At 47.8% G+C, this 26494-nt stretch overlaps 18 non-coding genes across 18 annotated transcripts; all 18 read right to left on the bottom strand.

The window, feature by feature from the left end:
* Positions 1-423: 423 nt before the first annotated feature.
* LOC142717558 (U2 spliceosomal RNA) lies at positions 424-614 on the bottom strand. Its single transcript, XR_012871929.1, has one exon. It is a non-coding gene; the product is annotated as a U2 spliceosomal RNA (small nuclear RNA).
* Positions 615-1884: 1270 nt separating this feature from the next.
* On the bottom strand, positions 1885-2075 carry LOC142717550 (U2 spliceosomal RNA). Its single transcript, XR_012871923.1, has one exon. It is a non-coding gene; the product is annotated as a U2 spliceosomal RNA (small nuclear RNA).
* A 1280-nt stretch (positions 2076-3355) lies between these two features.
* On the bottom strand, positions 3356-3546 carry LOC142717547 (U2 spliceosomal RNA). The gene has a single exon (XR_012871920.1). It is a non-coding gene; the product is annotated as a U2 spliceosomal RNA (small nuclear RNA).
* A 1278-nt stretch (positions 3547-4824) lies between these two features.
* LOC142717534 (U2 spliceosomal RNA) lies at positions 4825-5015 on the bottom strand. The gene has a single exon (XR_012871906.1). It is a non-coding gene; the product is annotated as a U2 spliceosomal RNA (small nuclear RNA).
* Positions 5016-6307: 1292 nt separating this feature from the next.
* LOC142717521 (U2 spliceosomal RNA) lies at positions 6308-6498 on the bottom strand. Its single transcript, XR_012871894.1, has one exon. It is a non-coding gene; the product is annotated as a U2 spliceosomal RNA (small nuclear RNA).
* Positions 6499-7787: 1289 nt separating this feature from the next.
* LOC142717509 (U2 spliceosomal RNA) lies at positions 7788-7978 on the bottom strand. The gene has a single exon (XR_012871882.1). It is a non-coding gene; the product is annotated as a U2 spliceosomal RNA (small nuclear RNA).
* Positions 7979-9273: 1295 nt separating this feature from the next.
* LOC142717497 (U2 spliceosomal RNA) lies at positions 9274-9464 on the bottom strand. Its single transcript, XR_012871870.1, has one exon. It is a non-coding gene; the product is annotated as a U2 spliceosomal RNA (small nuclear RNA).
* A 1288-nt stretch (positions 9465-10752) lies between these two features.
* On the bottom strand, positions 10753-10943 carry LOC142717484 (U2 spliceosomal RNA). Its single transcript, XR_012871859.1, has one exon. It is a non-coding gene; the product is annotated as a U2 spliceosomal RNA (small nuclear RNA).
* A 1276-nt stretch (positions 10944-12219) lies between these two features.
* LOC142717472 (U2 spliceosomal RNA) lies at positions 12220-12410 on the bottom strand. Its single transcript, XR_012871847.1, has one exon. It is a non-coding gene; the product is annotated as a U2 spliceosomal RNA (small nuclear RNA).
* Positions 12411-13722: 1312 nt separating this feature from the next.
* On the bottom strand, positions 13723-13913 carry LOC142717460 (U2 spliceosomal RNA). Its single transcript, XR_012871836.1, has one exon. It is a non-coding gene; the product is annotated as a U2 spliceosomal RNA (small nuclear RNA).
* Positions 13914-15189: 1276 nt separating this feature from the next.
* Positions 15190-15380, bottom strand: LOC142717448 (U2 spliceosomal RNA). Its single transcript, XR_012871825.1, has one exon. It is a non-coding gene; the product is annotated as a U2 spliceosomal RNA (small nuclear RNA).
* Positions 15381-16676: 1296 nt separating this feature from the next.
* LOC142717546 (U2 spliceosomal RNA) lies at positions 16677-16867 on the bottom strand. Its single transcript, XR_012871919.1, has one exon. It is a non-coding gene; the product is annotated as a U2 spliceosomal RNA (small nuclear RNA).
* A 1264-nt stretch (positions 16868-18131) lies between these two features.
* Positions 18132-18322, bottom strand: LOC142717436 (U2 spliceosomal RNA). The gene has a single exon (XR_012871814.1). It is a non-coding gene; the product is annotated as a U2 spliceosomal RNA (small nuclear RNA).
* Positions 18323-19614: 1292 nt separating this feature from the next.
* On the bottom strand, positions 19615-19805 carry LOC142717424 (U2 spliceosomal RNA). Its single transcript, XR_012871803.1, has one exon. It is a non-coding gene; the product is annotated as a U2 spliceosomal RNA (small nuclear RNA).
* Positions 19806-21085: 1280 nt separating this feature from the next.
* Positions 21086-21276, bottom strand: LOC142717592 (U2 spliceosomal RNA). Its single transcript, XR_012871962.1, has one exon. It is a non-coding gene; the product is annotated as a U2 spliceosomal RNA (small nuclear RNA).
* Positions 21277-22548: 1272 nt separating this feature from the next.
* On the bottom strand, positions 22549-22739 carry LOC142717580 (U2 spliceosomal RNA). Its single transcript, XR_012871951.1, has one exon. It is a non-coding gene; the product is annotated as a U2 spliceosomal RNA (small nuclear RNA).
* A 1296-nt stretch (positions 22740-24035) lies between these two features.
* LOC142717568 (U2 spliceosomal RNA) lies at positions 24036-24226 on the bottom strand. The gene has a single exon (XR_012871939.1). It is a non-coding gene; the product is annotated as a U2 spliceosomal RNA (small nuclear RNA).
* Positions 24227-25502: 1276 nt separating this feature from the next.
* LOC142717540 (U2 spliceosomal RNA) lies at positions 25503-25693 on the bottom strand. Its single transcript, XR_012871913.1, has one exon. It is a non-coding gene; the product is annotated as a U2 spliceosomal RNA (small nuclear RNA).
* Between the last annotated feature and the right edge of the window lie 801 nt (positions 25694-26494).

The following is a 26494-nucleotide window of genomic DNA, read 5'->3' as shown; positions in this document are numbered from 1 at the left end:
TGTGGCGGGCAGGCGAGCGGGCGGGCTGCTTTATTGGCTGTTTGCTGTTCCCCTACTCCACTCCACTATTTGACTGTTGTGCTGCATCAATCAATCAATCAATCAATCAATCAATCAATCAATCAGTGGCTGGCTCAGGTGCAGCTCTTTAACTTACCTAAAAGGGAGGGCGGAGAGAAGACAAGGAAGGTGAATGAGGTGTTCCAATGTGAAATGCCGGAAACACAGAAACACAGACGACACACAACAAGAGGTGGCAATCTATTCATTAATTGCATTTAATCAATGAGCTCATTATCACTCATGCATTGTCCAACAGGTGTTGAAATAATGGGATTAAAAGGGGAGATCCCTTCAGAAAGACAGAAACAATAGCAAAGACAAAAAACACTTTTGGAATCTGCTTTTAGTCAACACATAAGGAAAGGGTGCACCGGTCCTGGAAATACTGCAATACCAGGTCAATGCGTGGAGTGGACAGAGCAAGCTCTATTTCCATCTCCCTGTTCTAAAAATCCATTTAATATATGGTCCCCAGATAGGGGACGTATCAGATATTAAACTGATAAGAACAGATACTACACTTGATCTTAGCCAAAAGGCCGAGAAGCGATAACCCGAACGGGCCGCGCGTTGCCCGAGCCTGCCCGATACTGCTGTTCAGCCCTTGCAGCGATTCAGCCTACTTCTAGGCAATTCCATGGGGCCCTGCAGGCTCACACACTCACAGCTACACGGGAGGTGAATAAAGGCCGGAGAGGAAGCCAGACAGGATTTGCTTCTTTTGCTTGCACCACAATGCAGTGCTGAAAGAGGAGGAATCTACATAAAAACGCCTTCCTGGCAACGCCCAAATGCCCTGCTGCCATGCAGATAAACACTGGCAGCGGCAGCAAGTGCATGCCCACAGCCACCCCTTGTTCCTTCACACCTTGTATCAGCTGTAATCCAGTCCAGTCCAGTGCTGCCTGCTGAGCAGCACTGACCAACACTGCCTGGGCCCAGGCTTTTATCTCTGAGGCCCCATTATGATGTCAGAAAGCTGGCTCTGGAATCCTGAGGGCTCCACTATGACACGTGCAAAGTTCCGTCTGAACTTTATATAAGACGGTGAGGCTCAGTCAGTCACTCAGTGTTGCCTGAGAGGGCAACACTGCAACAGCCGGCTGCCAGGCTGTCTTTTTTTTGCACAGCTAGTTGCCTCCAGGAGGCCACAAGAGGGAGACAAGGGACTGCAAAATGGAAAATAGGCATCCACCAACTTTACAGACAACTTCTCCTTGCTCCTACAACCTCCATCCTTGCACAGTTTGTTATTCTTCTAGGTAACATAGTAACAAATCCAAATTGCTGCTCTCTTTGTAGGCAAGCAAGGCTTTGTTGCAACTGCAATTCTTACTTCTTCTTGAAATGTAGGGACGACAGTACATTCCATCACATCCATCTAGTGTACACAGGTAGGTCCATTGTGGCGGGCAGGCGAGCGGGCGGGCTGCTTTATTGGCTGTTTGCTGTTCCCCTACTCCACTCCACTATTTGACTGTTGTGCTGCATCAATCAATCAATCAATCAATTAATCAATCAATCAATCAATCAATCAATCAATCAGTGGCTGGCTCAGGTGCAGCTCTTTAACTTACCTAAAAGGGAGGGCGGAGAGAAGACAAGGAAGGTGAATGAGGTGTTCCAATGTGAAATGCCGGAAACACAGAAACACAGACGACACACAACAAGAGGTGGCAATCTATTCATTAATTGCATTTAATCAATGAGCTCATTATCACTCATGCATTGTCCAACAGGTGTTGAAATAATGGGATTAAAAGGGGAGATCCCTTCAGAAAGACAGAAACAATAGCAAAGACAAAAAACACTTTTGGAATCTGCTTGTGCACCGGTCCTGGAAATACTGCAATACCAGGTCAATGCGTGGAGTGGACAGAGCAAGCTCTATTTCCATCTCCCTGTTCTAAAAATCCATTTAATATATGGTCCCCAGATAGGGGACGTATCAGATATTAAACTGATAAGAACAGATACTACACTTGATCTTAGCCAAAAGGCCGAGAAGCGATAACCCGAACGGGCCGCGCGTTGCCCGAGCCTGCCCGATACTGCTGTTCAGCCCTTGCAGCGATTCAGCCTACTTCTAGGCAATTCCATGGGGCCCTGCAGGCTCACACACTCACAGCTACACGGGAGGTGAATAAAGGCCGGAGAGGAAGCCAGACAGGATTTGCTTCTTTTGCTTGCACCACAATGCAGTGCTGAAAGAGGAGGAATCTACATAAAAACGCCTTCCTGGCAACGCCCAAATGCCCTGCTGCCATGCAGATAAACACTGGCAGCGGCAGCAAGTGCATGCCCACAGCCACCCCTTGTTCCTTCACACCTTGTATCAGCTGTAATCCAGTCCAGTCCAGTGCTGCCTGCTGAGCAGCACTGACCAACACTGCCTGGGCCCAGGCTTTTATCTCTGAGGCCCCATTATGATGTCAGAAAGCTGGCTCTGGAATCCTGAGGGCTCCACTATGACACGTGCAAAGTTCCGTCTGAACTTTATATAAGACGGTGAGGCTCAGTCAGTCACTCAGTGTTGCCTGAGAGGGCAACACTGCAACAGCCGGCCGCCAGGCTGTCTTTTTTTTGCACAGCTAGTTGCCTCCAGGAGGCCACAAGAGGGAGACAAGGGACTGCAAAATGGAAAATAGGCATCCACCAACTTTACAGACAACTTCTCCTTGCTCCTACAACCTCCATCCTTGCACAGTTTGTTATTCTTCTAGGTAACATAGTAACAAATCCAAATTGCTGCTCTCTTTGTAGGCAAGCAAGGCTTTGTTGCAACTGCAATTCTTACTTCTTCTTGAAATGTAGGGACGACAGTACATTCCATCACATCCATCTAGTGTACACAGGTAGGTCCATTGTGGCGGGCAGGCGAGCGGGCGGGCTGCTTTATTGGCTGTTTGCTGTTCCCCTACTCCACTCCACTATTTGACTGTTGTGCTGCATCAATCAATCAATCAATCAATCAATCAATCAATCAATCAATCAGTGGCTGGCTCAGGTGCAGCTCTTTAACTTACCTAAAAGGGAGGGCGGAGAGAAGACAAGGAAGGTGAATGAGGTGTTCCAATGTGAAATGCCGGAAACACAGAAACACAGACGACACACAACAAGAGGTGGCAATCTATTCATTAATTGCATTTAATCAATGAGCTCATTATCACTCATGCATTGTCCAACAGGTGTTGAAATAATGGGATTAAAAGGGGAGATCCCTTCAGAAAGACAGAAACAATAGCAAAGACAAAAAACACTTTTGGAATCTGCTTTTAGTCAACACATAAGGAAAGGGTGCACCGGTCCTGGAAATACTGCAATACCAGGTCAATGCGTGGAGTGGACAGAGCAAGCTCTATTTCCATCTCCCTGTTCTAAAAATCCATTTAATATATGGTCCCCAGATAGGGGACGTATCAGATATTAAACTGATAAGAACAGATACTACACTTGATCTTAGCCAAAAGGCCGAGAAGCGATAACCCGAACGGGCCGCGCGTTGCCCGAGCCTGCCCGATACTGCTGTTCAGCCCTTGCAGCGATTCAGCCTACTTCTAGGCAATTCCATGGGGCCCTGCAGGCTCACACACTCACAGCTACACGGGAGGTGAATAAAGGCCGGAGAGGAAGCCAGACAGGATTTGCTTCTTTTGCTTGCACCACAATGCAGTGCTGAAAGAGGAGGAATCTACATAAAAACGCCTTCCTGGCAACGCCCAAATGCCCTGCTGCCATGCAGATAAACACTGGCAGCGGCAGCAAGTGCATGCCCACAGCCACCCCTTGTTCCTTCACACCTTGTATCAGCTGTAATCCAGTCCAGTCCAGTGCTGCCTGCTGAGCAGCACTGACCAACACTGCCTGGGCCCAGGCTTTTATCTCTGAGGCCCCATTATGATGTCAGAAAGCTGGCTCTGGAATCCTGAGGGCTCCACTATGACACGTGCAAAGTTCCGTCTGAACTTTATATAAGACGGTGAGGCTCAGTCAGTCACTCAGTGTTGCCTGAGAGGGCAACACTGCAACAGCCGGCCGCCAGGCTGTCTTTTTTTTGCACAGCTAGTTGCCTCCAGGAGGCCACAAGAGGGAGACAAGGGACTGCAAAATGGAAAATAGGCATCCACCAACTTTACAGACAACTTCTCCTTGCTCCTACAACCTCCATCCTTGCACAGTTTGTTATTCTTCTAGGTAACATAGTAACAAATCCAAATTGCTGCTCTCTTTGTAGGCAAGCAAGGCTTTGTTGCAACTGCAATTCTTACTTCTTCTTGAAATGTAGGGACGACAGTACATTCCATCACATCCATCTAGTGTACACAGGTAGGTCCATTGTGGCGGGCAGGCGAGCGGGCGGGCTGCTTATTGGCTGTTTGCTGTTCCCCTACTCCACTCCACTATTTGACTGTTGTGCTGCATCAATCAATCAATCAATCAATCAATCAATCAATCAATCAATCAGTGGCTGGCTCAGGTGCAGCTCTTTAACTTACCTAAAAGGGAGGGCGGAGAGAAGACAAGGAAGGTGAATGAGGTGTTCCAATGTGAAATGCCGGAAACACAGAACACAGACGACACACAACAAGAGGTGGCATCTATTCATTAATTGCATTTAATCAATGAGCTCATTATCACTCATGCATTGTCCCAACAGGTGTTGAAATAATGGGATTAAAAGGGGAGATCCCTTCAGAAAGACAGAAACAATAGCAAAGACAAAAAACACTTTTGGAATCTGCTTTTAGTCAACACATAAGGAAAGGGTGCACCGGTCCTGGAAATACTGCAATACCAGGTCAATGCGTGGAGTGGACAGAGCAAGCTCTATTTCCATCTCCCTGTTCTAAAAATCCATTTAATATATGGTCCCCAGATAGGGGACGTATCAGATATTAAACTGATAAGAACAGATACTACACTTGATCTTAGCCAAAAGGCCGAGAAGCGATAACCCGAACGGGCCGCGCGTTGCCCGAGCCTGCCCGATACTGCTGTTCAGCCCTTGCAGCGATTCAGCCTACTTCTAGGCAATTCCATGGGGCCCTGCAGGCTCACACACTCACAGCTACACGGGAGGTGAATAAAGGCCGGAGAGGAAGCCAGACAGGATTTGCTTCTTTTGCTTGCACCACAATGCAGTGCTGAAAGAGGAGGAATCTACATAAAAACGCCTTCCTGGCAACGCCCAAATGCCCTGCTGCCATGCAGATAAACACTGGCAGCGGCAGCAAGTGCATGCCCACAGCCACCCCTTGTTCCTTCACACCTTGTATCAGCTGTAATCCAGTCCAGTCCAGTGCTGCCTGCTGAGCAGCACTGACCAACACTGCCTGGGCCCAGGCTTTTATCTCTGAGGCCCCATTATGATGTCAGAAAGCTGGCTCTGGAATCCTGAGGGCTCCACTATGACACGTGCAAAGTTCCGTCTGAACTTTATATAAGACGGTGAGGCTCAGTCAGTCACTCAGTGTTGCCTGAGAGGGCAACACTGCAACAGCCGGCCGCCAGGCTGTCTTTTTTTTGCACAGCTAGTTGCCTCCAGGAGGCCACAAGAGGGAGACAAGGGACTGCAAAATGGAAAATAGGCATCCACCAACTTTACAGACAACTTCTCCTTGCTCCTACAACCTCCATCCTTGCACAGTTTTGTTATTCTTCTAGGTAACATAGTAACAAATCCAAATTGCTGCTCTCTTTGTAGGCAAGCAAGGCTTTGTTGCAACTGCAATTCTTACTTCTTCTTGAAATGTAGGGACGACAGTACATTCCATCACATCCATCTAGTGTACACAGGTAGGTCCATTGTGGCGGGCAGGCGAGCGGGCGGGCTGCTTTATTGGCTGTTTGCTGTTCCCCTACTCCACTCCACTATTTGACTGTTGTGCTGCATCAATCAATCAATCAATCAATCAATCAATCAATCAATCAATCAATCAATCAATCAGTGGCTGGCTCAGGTGCAGCTCTTTAACTTACCTAAAAGGGAGGGCGGAGAGAAGACAAGGAAGGTGAATGAGGTGTTCCAATGTGAAATGCCGGAAACACAGAAACACAGACGACACACAACAAGAGGTGGCAATCTATTCATTAATTGCATTTAATCAATGAGCTCATTATCACTCATGCATTGTCCAACAGGTGTTGAAATAATGGGATTAAAGGGGAGATCCCTTCAGAAAGACAGAAACAATAGCAAAGACAAAAAACACTTTTGGAATCTGCTTTTAGTCAACACATAAGGAAAGGGTGCACCGGTCCTGGAAATACTGCAATACCAGGTCAATGCGTGGAGTGGACAGAGCAAGCTCTATTTCCATCTCCCTGTTCTAAAAATCCATTTAATATATGGTCCCCAGATAGGGGACGTATCAGATATTAAACTGATAAGAACAGATACTACACTTGATCTTAGCCAAAAGGCCGAGAAGCGATAACCCGAACGGGCCGCGCGTTGCCCGAGCCTGCCCGATACTGCTGTTCAGCCCTTGCAGCGATTCAGCCTACTTCTAGGCAATTCCATGGGGCCCTGCAGGCTCACACACTCACAGCTACACGGGAGGTGAATAAAGGCCGGAGAGGAAGCCAGACAGGATTTGCTTCTTTTGCTTGCACCACAATGCAGTGCTGAAAGAGGAGGAATCTACATAAAAACGCCTTCCTGGCAACGCCCAAATGCCCTGCTGCCATGCAGATAAACACTGGCAGCGGCAGCAAGTGCATGCCCACAGCCACCCCTTGTTCCTTCACACCTTGTATCAGCTGTAATCCAGTCCAGTCCAGTGCTGCCTGCTGAGCAGCACTGACCAACACTGCCTGGGCCCAGGCTTTTATCTCTGAGGCCCCCATTATGATGTCAGAAAGCTGGCTCTGGAATCCTGAGGGCTCCACTATGACACGTGCAAAGTTCCGTCTGAACTTTATATAAGACGGTGAGGCTCAGTCAGTCACTCAGTGTTGCCTGAGAGGGCAACACTGCAACAGCCGGCCGCCAGGCTGTCTTTTTTTTGCACAGCTAGTTGCCTCCAGGAGGCCACAAGAGGGAGACAAGGGACTGCAAAATGGAAAATAGGCATCCACCAACTTTACAGACAACTTCTCCTTGCTCCTACAACCTCCATCCTTGCACAGTTTGTTATTCTTCTAGGTAACATAGTAACAAATCCAAATTGCTGCTCTCTTTGTAGGCAAGCAAGGCTTTGTTGCAACTGCAATTCTTACTTCTTCTTGAAATGTAGGGACGACAGTACATTCCATCACATCCATCTAGTGTACACAGGTAGGTCCATTGTGGCGGGCAGGCGAGCGGGCGGGCTGCTTTATTGGCTGTTTGCTGTTCCCCTACTCCACTCCACTATTTGACTGTTGTGCTGCATCAATCAATCAATCAATCAATCAATCAATCAATCAATCAATCAATCAATCAGTGGCTGGCTCAGGTGCAGCTCTTTAACTTACCTAAAAGGGAGGGCGGAGAGAAGACAAGGAAGGTGAATGAGGTGTTCCAATGTGAAATGCCGGAAACACAGAAACACAGACGACACACAACAAGAGGTGGCAATCTATTCATTAATTGCATTTAATCAATGAGCTCATTATCACTCATGCATTGTCCAACAGGTGTTGAAATAATGGGATTAAAAAGGGAGATCCCTTCAGAAAGACAGAAACAATAGCAAAGACAAAAAACACTTTTGGAATCTGCTTTTAGTCAACACATAAGGAAAGGGTGCACCGGTCCTGGAAATACTGCAATACCAGGTCAATGCGTGGAGTGGACAGAGCAAGCTCTATTTCCATCTCCCTGTTCTAAAAATCCATTTAATATATGGTCCCCAGATAGGGGACGTATCAGATATTAAACTGATAAGAACAGATACTACACTTGATCTTAGCCAAAAGGCCGAGAAGCGATAACCCGAACGGGCCGCGCGTTGCCCGAGCCTGCCCGATACTGCTGTTCAGCCCTTGCAGCGATTCAGCCTACTTCTAGGCAATTCCATGGGGCCCTGCAGGCTCACACACTCACAGCTACACGGGAGGTGAATAAAGGCCGGAGAGGAAGCCAGACAGGATTTGCTTCTTTTGCTTGCACCACAATGCAGTGCTGAAAGAGGAGGAATCTACATAAAAACGCCTTCCTGGCAACGCCCAAATGCCCTGCTGCCATGCAGATAAACACTGGCAGCGGCAGCAAGTGCATGCCCACAGCCACCCCTTGTTCCTTCACACCTTGTATCAGCTGTAATCCAGTCCAGTCCAGTGCTGCCTGCTGAGCAGCACTGACCAACACTGCCTGGGCCCAGGCTTTTATCTCTGAGGCCCCATTATGATGTCAGAAAGCTGGCTCTGGAATCCTGAGGGCTCCACTATGACACGTGCAAAGTTCCGTCTGAACTTTATATAAGACGGTGAGGCTCAGTCAGTCACTCAGTGTTGCCTGAGAGGGCAACACTGCAACAGCCGGCCGCCAGGCTGTCTTTTTTTGCACAGCTAGTTGCCTCCAGGAGGCCACAAGAGGGAGACAAGGGACTGCAAAATGGAAAATAGGCATCCACCAACTTTACAGACAACTTCTCCTTGCTCCTACAACCTCCATCCTTGCACAGTTTGTTATTCTTCTAGGTAACATAGTAACAAATCCAAATTGCTGCTCTCTTTGTAGGCAAGCAAGGCTTTGTTGCAACTGCAATTCTTACTTCTTCTTGAAATGTAGGGACGACAGTACATTCCATCACATCCATCTAGTGTACACAGGTAGGTCCATTGTGGCGGGCAGGCGAGCGGGCGGGCTGCTTTATTGGCTGTTTGCTGTTCCCCTACTCCACTCCACTATTTGACTGTTGTGCTGCATCAATCAATCAATCAATCAATCAATCAATCAATCAATCAATCAATCAATCAATCAATCAGTGGCTGGCTCAGGTGCAGCTCTTTAACTTACCTAAAAGGGAGGGCGGAGAGAAGACAAGGAAGGTGAATGAGGTGTTCCAATGTGAAATGCCGGAAACACAGAAACACAGACGACACACAACAAGAGGTGGCAATCTATTCATTAATTGCATTTAATCAATGAGCTCATTATCACTCATGCATTGTCCAACAGGTGTTGAAATAATGGGATTAAAAGGGGAGATCCCTTCAGAAAGACAGAAACAATAGCAAAGACAAAAAACACTTTTGGAATCTGCTTTTAGTCAACACATAAGGAAAGGGTGCACCGGTCCTGGAAATACTGCAATACCAGGTCAATGCGTGGAGTGGACAGAGCAAGCTCTATTTCCATCTCCCTGTTCTAAAAATCCATTTAATATATGGTCCCCAGATAGGGGACGTATCAGATATTAAACTGATAAGAACAGATACTACACTTGATCTTAGCCAAAAGGCCGAGAAGCGATAACCCGAACGGGCCGCGCGTTGCCCGAGCCTGCCCGATACTGCTGTTCAGCCCTTGCAGCGATTCAGCCTACTTCTAGGCAATTCCATGGGGCCCTGCAGGCTCACACACTCACAGCTACACGGGAGGTGAATAAAGGCCGGAGAGGAAGCCAGACAGGATTTGCTTCTTTTGCTTGCACCACAATGCAGTGCTGAAAGAGGAGGAATCTACATAAAAACGCCTTCCTGGCAACGCCCAAATGCCCTGCTGCCATGCAGATAAACACTGGCAGCGGCAGCAAGTGCATGCCCACAGCCACCCCTTGTTCCTTCACACCTTGTATCAGCTGTAATCCAGTCCAGTCCAGTGCTGCCTGCTGAGCAGCACTGACCAACACTGCCTGGGCCCAGGCTTTTATCTCTGAGGCCCCATTATGATGTCAGAAAGCTGGCTCTGGAATCCTGAGGGCTCCACTATGACACGTGCAAAGTTCCGTCTGAACTTTATATAAGACGGTGAGGCTCAGTCAGTCACTCAGTGTTGCCTGAGAGGGCAACACTGCAACAGCCGGCCGCCAGGCTGTCTTTTTTTTGCACAGCTAGTTGCCTCCAGGAGGCCACAAGAGGGAGACAAGGGACTGCAAAATGGAAAATAGGCATCCACCAACTTTACAGACAACTTCTCCTTGCTCCTACAACCTCCATCCTTGCACAGTTTGTTATTCTTCTAGGTAACATAGTAACAAATCCAAATTGCTGCTCTCTTTGTAGGCAAGCAAGGCTTTGTTGCAACTGCAATTCTTACTTCTTCTTGAAATGTAGGGACGACAGTACATTCCATCACATCCATCTAGTGTACACAGGTAGGTCCATTGTGGCGGGCAGGCGAGCGGGCGGGCTGCTTTATTGGCTGTTTGCTGTTCCCCTACTCCACTCCACTATTTGACTGTTGTGCTGCATCAATCAATCAATCAATCAATCAATCAATCAATCAATCAATCAATCAATCAGTGGCTGGCTCAGGTGCAGCTCTTTAACTTACCTAAAAGGGAGGGCGGAGAGAAGACAAGGAAGGTGAATGAGGTGTTCCAATGTGAAATGCCGGAAACACAGAAACACAGACGACACACAACAAGAGGTGGCAATCTATTCATTAATTGCATTTAATCAATGAGCTCATTATCACTCATGCATTGTCCAACAGGTGTTGAAATAATGGGATTAAAAGGGGAGATCCCTTCAGAAAGACAGAAACAATAGCAAAGACAAAAAACACTTTTGGAATCTGCTTTTAGTCAACACATAAGGAAAGGGTGCACCGGTCCTGGAAATACTGCAATACCAGGTCAATGCGTGGAGTGGACAGAGCAAGCTCTATTTCCATCTCCCTGTTCTAAAAATCCATTTAATATATGGTCCCCAGATAGGGGACGTATCAGATATTAAACTGATAAGAACAGATACTACACTTGATCTTAGCCAAAAGGCCGAGAAGCGATAACCCGAACGGGCCGCGCGTTGCCCGAGCCTGCCCGATACTGCTGTTCAGCCCTTGCAGCGATTCAGCCTACTTCTAGGCAATTCCATGGGGCCCTGCAGGCTCACACACTCACAGCTACACGGGAGGTGAATAAAGGCCGGAGAGGAAGCCAGACAGGATTTGCTTCTTTTGCTTGCACCACAATGCAGTGCTGAAAGAGGAGGAATCTACATAAAAACGCCTTCCTGGCAACGCCCAAATGCCCTGCTGCCATGCAGATAAACACTGGCAGCGGCAGCAAGTGCATGCCCACAGCCACCCCTTGTTCCTTCACACCTTGTATCAGCTGTAATCCAGTCCAGTCCAGTGCTGCCTGCTGAGCAGCACTGACCAACACTGCCTGGGCCCAGGCTTTTATCTCTGAGGCCCCATTATGATGTCAGAAAGCTGGCTCTGGAATCCTGAGGGCTCCACTATGACACGTGCAAAGTTCCGTCTGAACTTTATATAAGACGGTGAGGCTCAGTCAGTCACTCAGTGTTGCCTGAGAGGGCAACACTGCAACAGCCGGCCGCCAGGCTGTCTTTTTTTTGCACAGCTAGTTGCCTCCAGGAGGCCACAAGAGGGAGACAAGGGACTGCAAAATGGAAAATAGGCATCCACCAACTTTACAGACAACTTCTCCTTGCTCCTACAACCTCCATCCTTGCACAGTTTGTTATTCTTCTAGGTAACATAGTAACAAATCCAAATTGCTGCTCTCTTTGTAGGCAAGCAAGGCTTTGTTGCAACTGCAATTCTTACTTCTTCTTGAAATGTAGGGACGACAGTACATTCCATCACATCCATCTAGTGTACACAGGTAGGTCCATTGTGGCGGGCAGGCGAGCGGGCGGGCTGCTTTATTGGCTGTTTGCTGTTCCCCTACTCCACTCCACTATTTGACTGTTGTGCTGCATCAATCAATCAATCAATCAATCAATCAATCAATCAATCAGTGGCTGGCTCAGGTGCAGCTCTTTAACTTACCTAAAAGGGAGGGCGGAGAGAAGACAAGGAAGGTGAATGAGGTGTTCCAATGTGAAATGCCGGAAACACAGAAACACAGACGACACACAACAAGAGGTGGCAATCTATTCATTAATTGCATTTAATCAATGAGCTCATTATCACTCATGCATTGTCCAACAGGTGTTGAAATAATGGGATTAAAAGGGGAGATCCCTTCAGAAAGACAGAAACAATAGCAAAGACAAAAAACACTTTTGGAATCTGCTTTTAGTCAACACATAAGGAAAGGGTGCACCGGTCCTGGAAATACTGCAATACCAGGTCAATGCGTGGAGTGGACAGAGCAAGCTCTATTTCCATCTCCCTGTTCTAAAAATCCATTTAATATATGGTCCCCAGATAGGGGACGTATCAGATATTAAACTGATAAGAACAGATACTACACTTGATCTTAGCCAAAAGGCCGAGAAGCGATAACCCGAACGGGCCGCGCGTTGCCCGAGCCTGCCCGATACTGCTGTTCAGCCCTTGCAGCGATTCAGCCTACTTCTAGGCAATTCCATGGGGCCCTGCAGGCTCACACACTCACAGCTACACGGGAGGTGAATAAAGGCCGGAGAGGAAGCCAGACAGGATTTGCTTCTTTTGCTTGCACCACAATGCAGTGCTGAAAGAGGAGGAATCTACATAAAAACGCCTTCCTGGCAACGCCCAAATGCCCTGCTGCCATGCAGATAAACACTGGCAGCGGCAGCAAGTGCATGCCCACAGCCACCCCTTGTTCCTTCACACCTTGTATCAGCTGTAATCCAGTCCAGTCCAGTGCTGCCTGCTGAGCAGCACTGACCAACACTGCCTGGGCCCAGGCTTTTATCTCTGAGGCCCCATTATGATGTCAGAAAGCTGGCTCTGGAATCCTGAGGGCTCCACTATGACACGTGCAAAGTTCCGTCTGAACTTTATATAAGACGGTGAGGCTCAGTCAGTCACTCAGTGTTGCCTGAGAGGGCAACGCTGCAACAGCCGGCCGCCAGGCTGTCTTTTTTTTGCACAGCTAGTTGCCTCCAGGAGGCCACAAGAGGGAGACAAGGGACTGCAAAATGGAAAATAGGCATCCACCAACTTTACAGACAACTTCTCCTTGCTCCTACAACCTCCATCCTTGCACAGTTTGTTATTCTTCTAGGTAACATAGTAACAAATCCAAATTGCTGCTCTCTTTGTAGGCAAGCAAGGCTTTGTTGCAACTGCAATTCTTACTTCTTCTTGAAATGTAGGGACGACAGTACATTCCATCACATCCATCTAGTGTACACAGGTAGGTCCATTGTGGCGGGCAGGCGAGCGGGCGGGCTGCTTTATTGGCTGTTTGCTGTTCCCCTACTCCACTCCACTATTTGACTGTTGTGCTGCATCAATCAATCAATCAATCAATCAATCAATCAATCAATCAATCAATCAATCAATCAATCAATCAATCAATCAATCAGTGGCTGGCTCAGGTGCAGCTCTTTAACTTACCTAAAAGGGAGGGCGGAGAGAAGACAAGGAAGGTGAATGAGGTGTTCCAATGTGAAATGCCGGAAACACAGAAACACAGACGACACACAACAAGAGGTGGCAATCTATTCATTAATTGCATTTAATCAATGAGCTCATTATCACTCATGCATTGTCCAACAGGTGTTGAAATAATGGGATTAAAAGGGGAGATCCCTTCAGAAAGACAGAAACAATAGCAAAGACAAAAAACACTTTTGGAATCTGCTTTTAGTCAACACATAAGGAAAGGGTGCACCGGTCCTGGAAATACTGCAATACCAGGTCAATGCGTGGAGTGGACAGAGCAAGCTCTATTTCCATCTCCCTGTTCTAAAAATCCATTTAATATATGGTCCCCAGATAGGGGACGTATCAGATATTAAACTGATAAGAACAGATACTACACTTGATCTTAGCCAAAAGGCCGAGAAGCGATAACCCGAACGGGCCGCGCGTTGCCCGAGCCTGCCCGATACTGCTGTTCAGCCCTTGCAGCGATTCAGCCTACTTCTAGGCAATTCCATGGGGCCCTGCAGGCTCACACACTCACAGCTACACGGGAGGTGAATAAAGGCCGGAGAGGAAGCCAGACAGGATTTGCTTCTTTTGCTTGCACCACAATGCAGTGCTGAAAGAGGAGGAATCTACATAAAAATGCCTTCCTGGCAACGCCCAAATGCCCTGCTGCCATGCAGATAAACACTGGCAGCGGCAGCAAGTGCATGCCCACAGCCACCCCTTGTTCCTTCACACCTTGTATGAGCTGTAATCCAGTCCAGTCCAGTGCTGCCTGCTGAGCAGCACTGACCAACACTGCCTGGGCCCAGGCTTTTATCTCTGAGGCCCCATTATGATGTCAGAAAGCTGGCTCTGGAATCCTGAGGGCTCCACTATGACACGTGCAAAGTTCCGTCTGAACTTTATATAAGACGGTGAGGCTCAGTCAGTCACTCAGTGTTGCCTGAGAGGGCAACACTGCAACAGCCGGCCGCCAGGCTGTCTTTTTTTTGCACAGCTAGTTGCCTCCAGGAGGCCACAAGAGGGAGACAAGGGACTGCAAAATGAAAAATAGGCATCCACCAACTTTACAGACAACTTCTCCTTGCTCCTACAACCTCCATCCTTGCACAGTTTGTTATTCTTCTAGGTAACATAGTAACAAATCCAAATTGCTGCTCTCTTTGTAGGCAAGCAAGGCTTTGTTGCAACTGCAATTCTTACTTCTTCTTGAAATGTAGGGACGACAGTACATTCCATCACATCCATCTAGTGTACACAGGTAGGTCCATTGTGGCGGGCAGGCGAGCGGGCGGGCTGCTTTATTGGCTGTTTGCTGTTCCCCTACTCCACTCCACTATTTGACTGTTGTGCTGCATCAATCAATCAATCAATCAATCAATCAATCAATCAATCAGTGGCTGGCTCAGGTGCAGCTCTTTAACTTACCTAAAAGGGAGGGCGGAGAGAAGACAAGGAAGGTGAATGAGGTGTTCCAATGTGAAATGCCGGAAACACAGAAACACAGACGACACACAACAAGAGGTGGCAATCTATTCATTAATTGCATTTAATCAATGAGCTCATTATCACTCATGCATTGTCCAACAGGTGTTGAAATAATGGGATTAAAAGGGGAGATCCCTTCAGAAAGACAGAAACAATAGCAAAGACAAAAAACACTTTTGGAATCTGCTTTTAGTCAACACATAAGGAAAGGGTGCACCGGTCCTGGAAATACTGCAATACCAGGTCAATGCGTGGAGTGGACAGAGCAAGCTCTATTTCCATCTCCCTGTTCTAAAAATCCATTTAATATATGGTCCCCAGATAGGGGACGTATCAGATATTAAACTGATAAGAACAGATACTACACTTGATCTTAGCCAAAAGGCCGAGAAGCGATAACCCGAACGGGCCGCGCGTTGCCCGAGCCTGCCCGATACTGCTGTTCAGCCCTTGCAGCGATTCAGCCTACTTCTAGGCAATTCCATGGGGCCCTGCAGGCTCACACACTCACAGCTACACGGGAGGTGAATAAAGGCCGGAGAGGAAGCCAGACAGGATTTGCTTCTTTTGCTTGCACCACAATGCAGTGCTGAAAGAGGAGGAATCTACATAAAAACGCCTTCCTGGCAACGCCCAAATGCCCTGCTGCCATGCAGATAAACACTGGCAGCGGCAGCAAGTGCATGCCCACAGCCACCCCTTGTTCCTTCACACCTTGTATCAGCTGTAATCCAGTCCAGTCCAGTGCTGCCTGCTGAGCAGCACTGACCAACACTGCCTGGGCCCAGGCTTTTATCTCTGAGGCCCCATTATGATGTCAGAAAGCTGGCTCTGGAATCCTGAGGGCTCCACTATGACACGTGCAAAGTTCCGTCTGAACTTTATATAAGACGGTGAGGCTCAGTCAGTCACTCAGTGTTGCCTGAGAGGGCAACACTGCAACAGCCGGCCGCCAGGCTGTCTTTTTTTTTCACAGCTAGTTGCCTCCAGGAGGCCACAAGAGGGAGACAAGGGACTGCAAAATGGAAAATAGGCATCCACCAACTTTACAGACAACTTCTCCTTGCTCCTACAACCTCCATCCTTGCACAGTTTGTTATTCTTCTAGGTAACATAGTAACAAATCCAAATTGCTGCTCTCTTTGTAGGCAAGCAAGGCTTTGTTGCAACTGCAATTCTTACTTCTTCTTGAAATGTAGGGACGACAGTACATTCCATCACATCCATCTAGTGTACACAGGTAGGTCCATTGTGGCGGGCAGGCGAGCGGGCGGGCTGCTTTATTGGCTGTTTGCTGTTCCCCTACTCCACTCCACTATTTGACTGTTGTGCTGCATCAATCAATCAATCAATCAATCAATCAATCAATCAATCAATCAATCAATCAATCAATCAGTGGCTGGCTCAGGTGCAGCTCTTTAACTTACCTAAAAGGGAGGGCGGAGAGAAAACAAGGAAGGTGAATGAGGTGTTCCAATGTGAAATGCCGGAAACACAGAAACACAGACGACACACAACAAGAGGTGGCAATCTATTCATTAATTGCATTTAATCAATGAGCTCATTATCACTCATGCATTGTCCAACAGGTGTTGAAATAATGGGATTAAAAGGGGAGATCCCTTCAGAAAGACAGAAACAATAGCAAAGACAAAAAACACTTTTGGAATCTGCTTTTAGTCAACACATAAGGAAAGGGTGCACCGGTCCTGGAAATACTGCAATACCAGGTCAATGCGTGGAGTGGACAGAGCAAGCTCTATTTCCATCTCCCTGTTCTAAAAATCCATTTATTATATGGTCCCCAGATAGGGGACGTATCAGATATTAAACTGATAAGAACAGATACTACACTTGATCTTAGCCAAAAGGCCGAGAAGCGATAACCCGAACGGGCCGCGCGTTGCCCGAGCCTGCCCGATACTGCTGTTCAGCCCTTGCAGCGATTCAGCCTACTTCTAGGCAATTCCATGGGGCCCTGCAGGCTCACACACTCACAGCTACACGGGAGGTGAATAAAGGCCGGAGAGGAAGCCAGACAGGATTTGCTTCTTTTGCTTGCACCACAATGCAGTGCTGAAAGAGGAGGAATCTACATAAAAACGCCTTCCTGGCAACGCCCAAATGCCCTGCTGCCATGCAGATAAACACTGGCAGCGGCAGCAAGTGCATGCCCACAGCCACCCCTTGTTCCTTCACACCTTGTATCAGCTGTAATCCAGTCCAGTCCAGTGCTGCCTGCTGAGCAGCACTGACCAACACTGCCTGGGCCCAGGCTTTTATCTCTGAGGCCCCATTATGATGTCAGAAAGCTGGCTCTGGAATCCTGAGGGCTCCACTATGACACGTGCAAAGTTCCGTCTGAACTTTATATAAGACGGTGAGGCTCAGTCAGTCACTCAGTGTTGCCTGAGAGGGCAACACTGCAACAGCCGGCCGCCAGGCTGTCTTTTTTTTGCACAGCTAGTTGCCTCCAGGAGGCCACAAGAGGGAGACAAGGGACTGCAAAATGGAAAATAGGCATCCACCAACTTTACAGACAACTTCTCCTTGCTCCTACAACCTCCATCCTTGCACAGTTTGTTATTCTTCTAGGTAACATAGTAACAAATCCAAATTGCTGCTCTCTTTGTAGGCAAGCAAGGCTTTGTTGCAACTGCAATTCTTACTTCTTCTTGAAATGTAGGGACGACAGTACATTCCATCACATCCATCTAGTGTACACAGGTAGGTCCATTGTGGCGGGCAGGCGAGCGGGCGGGCTGCTTTATTGGCTGTTTGCTGTTCCCCTACTCCACTCCACTATTTGACTGTTGTGCTGCATCAATCAATCAATCAATCAATCAATCAGTGGCTGGCTCAGGTGCAGCTCTTTAACTTACCTAAAAGGGAGGGCGGAGAGAAGACAAGGAAGGTGAATGAGGTGTTCCAATGTGAAATGCCGGAAACACAGAAACACAGACGACACACAACAAGAGGTGGCAATCTATTCATTAATTGCATTTAATCAATGAGCTCATTATCACTCATGCATTGTCCAACAGGTGTTGAAATAATGGGATTAAAAGGGGAGATCCCTTCAGAAAGACAGAAACAATAGCAAAGACAAAAAACACTTTTGGAATCTGCTTTTAGTCAACACATAAGGAAAGGGTGCACCGGTCCTGGAAATACTGCAATACCAGGTCAATGCGTGGAGTGGACAGAGCAAGCTCTATTTCCATCTCCCTGTTCTAAAAATCCATTTAATATATGGTCCCCAGATAGGGGACGTATCAGATATTAAACTGATAAGAACAGATACTACACTTGATCTTAGCCAAAAGGCCGAGAAGCGATAACCCGAACGGGCCGCGCGTTGCCCGAGCCTGCCCGATACTGCTGTTCAGCCCTTGCAGCGATTCAGCCTACTTCTAGGCAATTCCATGGGGCCCTGCAGGCTCACACACTCACAGCTACACGGGAGGTGAATAAAGGCCGGAGAGGAAGCCAGACAGGATTTGCTTCTTTTGCTTGCACCACAATGCAGTGCTGAAAGAGGAGGAATCTACATAAAAACGCCTTCCTGGCAACGCCCAAATGCCCTGCTGCCATGCAGATAAACACTGGCAGCGGCAGCAAGTGCATGCCCACAGCCACCCCTTGTTCCTTCACACCTTGTATCAGCTGTAATCCAGTCCAGTCCAGTGCTGCCTGCTGAGCAGCACTGACCAACACTGCCTGGGCCCAGGCTTTTATCTCTGAGGCCCCATTATGATGTCAGAAAGCTGGCTCTGGAATCCTGAGGGCTCCACTATGACACGTGCAAAGTTCCGTCTGAACTTTATATAAGACGGTGAGGCTCAGTCAGTCACTCAGTGTTGCCTGAGAGGGCAACACTGCAACAGCCGGCCGCCAGGCTGTCTTTTTTTTGCACAGCTAGTTGCCTCCAGGAGGCCACAAGAGGGAGACAAGGGACTGCAAAATGGAAAATAGGCATCCACCAACTTTACAGACAACTTCTCCTTGCTCCTACAACCTCCATCCTTGCACAGTTTGTTATTCTTCTAGGTAACATAGTAACAAATCCAAATTGCTGCTCTCTTTGTAGGCAAGCAAGGCTTTGTTGCAACTGCAATTCTTACTTCTTCTTGAAATGTAGGGACGACAGTACATTCCATCACATCCATCTAGTGTACACAGGTAGGTCCATTGTGGCGGGCAGGCGAGCGGGCGGGCTGCTTTATTGGCTGTTTGCTGTTCCCCTACTCCACTCCACTATTTGACTGTTGTGCTGCATCAATCAATCAATCAATCAATCAATCAATCAATCAATCAATCAATCAATCAATCAGTGGCTGGCTCAGGTGCAGCTCTTTAACTTACCTAAAAGGGAGGGCGGAGAGAAGACAAGGAAGGTGAATGAGGTGTTCCAATGTGAAATGCCGGAAACACAGAAACACAGACGACACACAACAAGAGGTGGCAATCTATTCATTAATTGCATTTAATCAATGAGCTCATTATCACTCATGCATTGTCCAACAGGTGTTGAAATAATGGGATTAAAAGGGGAGATCCCTTCAGAAAGACAGAAACAATAGCAAAGACAAAAAACACTTTTGGAATCTGCTTTTAGTCAACACATAAGGAAAGGGTGCACCGGTCCTGGAAATACTGCAATACCAGGTCAATGCGTGGAGTGGACAGAGCAAGCTCTATTTCCATCTCCCTGTTCTAAAAATCCATTTAATATATGGTCCCCAGATAGGGGACGTATCAGATATTAAACTGATAAGAACAGATACTACACTTGATCTTAGCCAAAAGGCCGAGAAGCGATAACCCGAACGGGCCGCGCGTTGCCCGAGCCTGCCCGATACTGCTGTTCAGCCCTTGCAGCGATTCAGCCTACTTCTAGGCAATTCCATGGGGCCCTGCAGGCTCACACACTCACAGCTACACGGGAGGTGAATAAAGGCCGGAGAGGAAGCCAGACAGGATTTGCTTCTTTTGCTTGCACCACAATGCAGTGCTGAAAGAGGAGGAATCTACATAAAAACGCCTTCCTGGCAACGCCCAAATGCCCTGCTGCCATGCAGATAAACACTGGCAGCGGCAGCAAGTGCATGCCCACAGCCACCCCTTGTTCCTTCACACCTTGTATCAGCTGTAATCCAGTCCAGTCCAGTGCTGCCTGCTGAGCAGCACTGACCAACACTGCCTGGGCCCAGGCTTTTATCTCTGAGGCCCCATTATGATGTCAGAAAGCTGGCTCTGGAATCCTGAGGGCTCCACTATGACACGTGCAAAGTTCCGTCTGAACTTTATATAAGACGGTGAGGCTCAGTCAGTCACTCAGTGTTGCCTGAGAGGGCAACACTGCAACAGCCGGCCGCCAGGCTGTCTTTTTTTTGCACAGCTAGTTGCCTCCAGGAGGCCACAAGAGGGAGACAAGGGACTGCAAAATGGAAAATAGGCATCCACCAACTTTACAGACAACTTCTCCTTGCTCCTACAACCTCCATCCTTGCACAGTTTGTTATTCTTCTAGGTAACATAGTAACAAATCCAAATTGCTGCTCTCTTTGTAGGCAAGCAAGGCTTTGTTGCAACTGCAATTCTTACTTCTTCTTGAAATGTAGGGACGACAGTACATTCCATCACATCCATCTAGTGTACACAGGTAGGTCCATTGTGGCGGGCAGGCGAGCGGGCGGGCTGCTTTATTGGCTGTTTGCTGTTCCCCTACTCCACTCCACTATTTGACTGTTGTGCTGCATCAATCAATCAATCAATCAATCAATCAATCAATCAATCAATCAGTGGCTGGCTCAGGTGCAGCTCTTTAACTTACCTAAAAGGGAGGGCGGAGAGAAGACAAGGAAGGTGAATGAGGTGTTCCAATGTGAAATGCCGGAAACACAGAAACACAGACGACACACAACAAGAGGTGGCAATCTATTCATTAATTGCATTTAATCAATGAGCTCATTATCACTCATGCATTGTCCAACAGGTGTTGAAATAATGGGATTAAAAGGGGAGATCCCTTCAGAAAGACAGAAACAATAGCAAAGACAAAAAACACTTTTGGAATCTGTTTTTAGTCAACACATAAGGAAAGGGTGCACCGGTCCTGGAAATACTGCAATACCAGGTCAATGCGTGGAGTGGACAGAGCAAGCTCTATTTCCATCTCCCTGTTCTAAAAATCCATTTAATATATGGTCCCCAGATAGGGGACGTATCAGATATTAAACTGATAAGAACAGATACTACACTTGATCTTAGCCAAAAGGCCGAGAAGCGATAACCCGAACGGGCCGCGCGTTGCCCGAGCCTGCCCGATACTGCTGTTCAGCCCTTGCAGCGATTCAGCCTACTTCTAGGCAATTCCATGGGGCCCTGCAGGCTCACACACTCACAGCTACACGGGAGGTGAATAAAGGCCGGAGAGGAAGCCAGACAGGATTTGCTTCTTTTGCTTGCACCACAATGCAGTGCTGAAAGAGGAGGAATCTACATAAAAACGCCTTCCTGGCAACGCCCAAATGCCCTGCTGCCATGCAGATAAACACTGGCAGCGGCAGCAAGTGCATGCCCACAGCCACCCCTTGTTCCTTCACACCTTGTATCAGCTGTAATCCAGTCCAGTCCAGTGCTGCCTGCTGAGCAGCACTGACCAACACTGCCTGGGCCCAGGCTTTTATCTCTGAGGCCCCATTATGATGTCAGAAAGCTGGCTCTGGAATCCTGAGGGCTCCACTATGACACGTGCAAAGTTCCGTCTGAACTTTATATAAGACGGTGAGGCTCAGTCAGTCACTCAGTGTTGCCTGAGAGGGCAACACTGCAACAGCCGGCCGCCAGGCTGTCTTTTTTTTGCACAGCTAGTTGCCTCCAGGAGGCCACAAGAGGGAGACAATGGACTGCAAAATGGAAAATAGGCATCCACCAACTTTACAGACAACTTCTCCTTGCTCCTACAACCTCCATCCTTGCACAGTTTGTTATTCTTCTAGGTAACATAGTAACAAATCCAAATTGCTGCTCTCTTTGTAGGCAAGCAAGGCTTTGTTGCAACTGCAATTCTTACTTCTTCTTGAAATGTAGGGACGACAGTACATTCCATCACATCCATCTAGTGTACACAGGTAGGTCCATTGTGGCGGGCAGGCGAGCGGGCGGGCTGCTTTATTGGCTGTTTGCTGTTCCCCTACTCCACTCCACTATTTGACTGTTGTGCTGCATCAATCAATCAATCAATCAATCAATCAATCAATCAGTGGCTGGCTCAGGTGCAGCTCTTTAACTTACCTAAAAGGGAGGGCGGAGAGAAGACAAGGAAGGTGAATGAGGTGTTCCAATGTGAAATGCCGGAAACACAGAAACACAGACGACACACAACAAGAGGTGGCAATCTATTCATTAATTGCATTTAATCAATGAGCTCATTATCACTCATGCATTGTCCAACAGGTGTTGAAATAATGGGATTAAAAGGGGAGATCCCTTCAGAAAGACAGAAACAATAGCAAAGACAAAAAACACTTTTGGAATCTGTTTTTAGTCAACACATAAGGAAAGGGTGCACCGGTCCTGGAAATACTGCAATACCAGGTCAATGCGTGGAGTGGACAGAGCAAGCTCTATTTCCATCTCCCTGTTCTAAAAATCCATTTAATATATGGTCCCCAGATAGGGGACGTATCAGATATTAAACTGATAAGAACAGATACTACACTTGATCTTAGCCAAAAGGCCGAGAAGCGATAACCCGAACGGGCCGCGCGTTGCCCGAGCCTGCCCGATACTGCTGTTCAGCCCTTGCAGCGATTCAGCCTACTTCTAGGCAATTCCATGGGGCCCTGCAGGCTCACACACTCACAGCTACACGGGAGGTGAATAAAGGCCGGAGAGGAAGCCAGACAGGATTTGCTTCTTTTGCTTGCACCACAATGCAGTGCTGAAAGAGGAGGAATCTACATAAAAACGCCTTCCTGGCAACGCCCAAATGCCCTGCTGCCATGCAGATAAACACTGGCAGCGGCAGCAAGTGCATGCCCACAGCCACCCCTTGTTCCTTCACACCTTGTATCAGCTGTAATCCAGTCCAGTCCAGTGCTGCCTGCTGAGCAGCACTGACCAACACTGCCTGGGCCCAGGCTTTTATCTCTGAGGCCCCATTATGATGTCAGAAAGCTGGCTCTGGAATCCTGAGGGCTCCACTATGACACGTGCAAAGTTCCGTCTGAACTTTATATAAGACGGTGAGGCTCAGTCAGTCACTCAGTGTTGCCTGAGAGGGCAACACTGCAACAGCCGGCCGCCAGGCTGTCTTTTTTTTGCACAGCTAGTTGCCTCCAGGAGGCCACAAGAGGGAGACAAGGGACTGCAAAATGGAAAATAGGCATCCACCAACTTTACAGACAACTTCTCCTTGCTCCTACAACCTCCATCCTTGCACAGTTTGTTATTCTTCTAGGTAACATAGTAACAAATCCAAATAGCTCCTCTCTTTGTAGGCAAGCAAGGCTTTGTTGCAACTGCAATTCTTACTTCTTCTTGAAATGTAGGGACGACAGTACATTCCATCACATCCATCTAGTGTACACAGGTAGGTCCATTGTGGCGGGCAGGCGAGCGGGCGGGCTGCTTTATTGGCTGTTTGCTGTTCCCCTACTCCACTCCACTATTTGACTGTTGTGCTGCATCAATCAATCAATCAATCAATCAATCAATCAATCAATCAATCAATCAATCAATCAATCAGTGGCTGGCTCAGGTGCAGCTCTTTAACTTACCTAAAAGGGAGGGCGGAGAGAAGACAAGGAAGGTGAATGAGGTGTTCCAATGTGAAATGCCGGAAACACAGAAACACAGACGACACACAACAAGAGGTGGCAATCTATTCATTAATTGCATTTAATCAATGAGCTCATTATCACTCATGCATTGTCCAACAGGTGTTGAAATAATGGGATTAAAAGGGGAGATCCCTTCATGAAGACAGAAACAATAGCAAAGACAAAAAACACTTTTGGAATCTGCTTTTAGTCAACACATAAGGAAAGGGTGCACCGGTCCTGGAAATACTGCAATACCAGGTCAATGCGTGGAGTGGACAGAGCAAGCTCTATTTCCATCTCCCTGTTCTAAAAATCCATTTAATATATGGTCCCCAGATAGGGGACGTATCAGATATTAAACTGATAAGAACAGATACTACACTTGATCTTAGCCAAAAGGCCGAGAAGCGATAACCCGAACGGGCCGCGCGTTGCCCGAGCCTGCCCGATACTGCTGTTCAGCCCTTGCAGCGATTCAGCCTACTTCTAGGCAATTCCATGGGGCCCTGCAGGCTCACACACTCACAGCTACACGGGAGGTGAATAAAGGCCGGAGAGGAAGCCAGACAGGATTTGCTTCTTTTGCTTGCACCACAATGCAGTGCTGAAAGAGGAGGAATCTACATAAAAACGCCTTCCTGGCAACGCCCAAATGCCCTGCTGCCATGCAGATAAACACTGGCAGCGGCAGCAAGTGCATGCCCACAGCCACCCCTTGTTCCTTCACACCTTGTATCAGCTGTAATCCAGTCCAGTCCAGTGCTGCCTGCTGAGCAGCACTGACCAACACTGCCTGGGCCCAGGCTTTTATCTCTGAGGCCCCATTATGATGTCAGAAAGCTGGCTCTGGAATCCTGAGGGCTCCACTATGACACGTGCAAAGTTCCGTCTGAACTTTATATAAGACGGTGAGGCTCAGTCAGTCACTCAGTGTTGCCTGAGAGGGCAACACTGCAACAGCCGGCCGCCAGGCTGTCTTTTTTTTGCACAGCTAGTTGCCTCCAGGAGGCCACAAGAGGGAGACAAGGGACTGCAAAATGGAAAATAGGCATCCACCAACTTTACAGACAACTTCTCCTTGCTCCTACAACCTCCATCCTTGCACAGTTTGTTATTCTTCTAGGTAACATAGTAACAAATCCAAATTGCTGCTCTCTTTGTAGGCAAGCAAGGCTTTGTTGCAACTGCAATTCTTACTTCTTCTTGAAATGTAGGGACGACAGTACATTCCATCACATCCATCTAGTGTACACAGGTAGGTCCATTGTGGCGGGCAGGCGAGCGGGCGGGCTGCTTTATTGGCTGTTTGCTGTTCCCCTACTCCACTCCACTATTTGACTGTTGTGCTGCATCAATCAATCAATCAATCAATCAATCAATCAATCAATCAGTGGCTGGCTCAGGTGCAGCTCTTTAACTTACCTAAAAGGGAGGGCGGAGAGAAGACAAGGAAGGTGAATGAGGTGTTCCAATGTGAAATGCCGGAAACACAGAAACACAGACGACACACAACAAGAGGTGGCAATCTATTCATTAATTGCATTTAATCAATGAGCTCATTATCACTCATGCATTGTCCAACAGGTGTTGAAATAATGGGATTAAAAGGGGAGATCCCTTCAGAAAGACAGAAACAATAGCAAAGACAAAAAACACTTTTGGAATCTGCTTTTAGTCAACACATAAGGAAAGGGTGCACCGGTCCTGGAAATACTGCAATACCAGGTCAATGCGTGGAGTGGACAGAGCAAGCTCTATTTCCATCTCCCTGTTCTAAAAATCCATTTAATATATGGTCCCCAGATAGGGGACGTATCAGATATTAAACTGATAAGAACAGATACTACACTTGATCTTAGCCAAAAGGCCGAGAAGCGATAACCCGAACGGGCCGCGCGTTGCCCGAGCCTGCCCGATACTGCTGTTCAGCCCTTGCAGCGATTCAGCCTACTTCTAGGCAATTCCATGGGGCCCTGCAGGCTCACACACTCACAGCTACACGGGAGGTGAATAAAGGCCGGAGAGGAAGCCAGACAGGATTTGCTTCTTTTGCTTGCACCACAATGCAGTGCTGAAAGAGGAGGAATCTACATAAAAACGCCTTCCTGGCAACGCCCAAATGCCCTGCTGCCATGCAGATAAACACTGGCAGCGGCAGCAAGTGCATGCCCACAGCCACCCCTTGTTCCTTCACACCTTGTATCAGCTGTAATCCAGTCCAGTCCAGTGCTGCCTGCTGAGCAGCACTGACCAACACTGCCTGGGCCCAGGCTTTTATCTCTGAGGCCCCATTATGATGTCAGAAAGCTGGCTCTGGAATCCTGAGGGCTCCACTATGACACGTGCAAAGTTCCGTCTGAACTTTATATAAGACGGTGAGGCTCAGTCAGTCACTCAGTGTTGCCTGAGAGGGCAACACTGCAACAGCCGGCCGCCAGGCTGTCTTTTTTTTGCACAGCTAGTTGCCTCCAGGAGGCCACAAGAGGGAGACAAGGGACTGCAAAATGGAAAATAGGCATCCACCAACTTTACAGACAACTTCTCCTTGCTCCTACAACCTCCATCCTTGCACAGTTTGTTATTCTTCTAGGTAACATAGTAACAAATCCAAATTGCTGCTCTCTTTGTAGGCAAGCAAGGCTTTGTTGCAACTGCAATTCTTACTTCTTCTTGAAATGTA

Source organism: Rhinoderma darwinii, unplaced genomic scaffold, assembly GCF_050947455.1.
Source record: "Rhinoderma darwinii isolate aRhiDar2 unplaced genomic scaffold, aRhiDar2.hap1 Scaffold_456, whole genome shotgun sequence".
Classification (NCBI taxonomy): domain Eukaryota; kingdom Metazoa; phylum Chordata; class Amphibia; order Anura; family Rhinodermatidae; genus Rhinoderma; species Rhinoderma darwinii.
The sequence above is the reverse complement of the archived record's forward strand: the minus strand, read 5'-3'. Positions and strand labels throughout refer to the sequence as shown.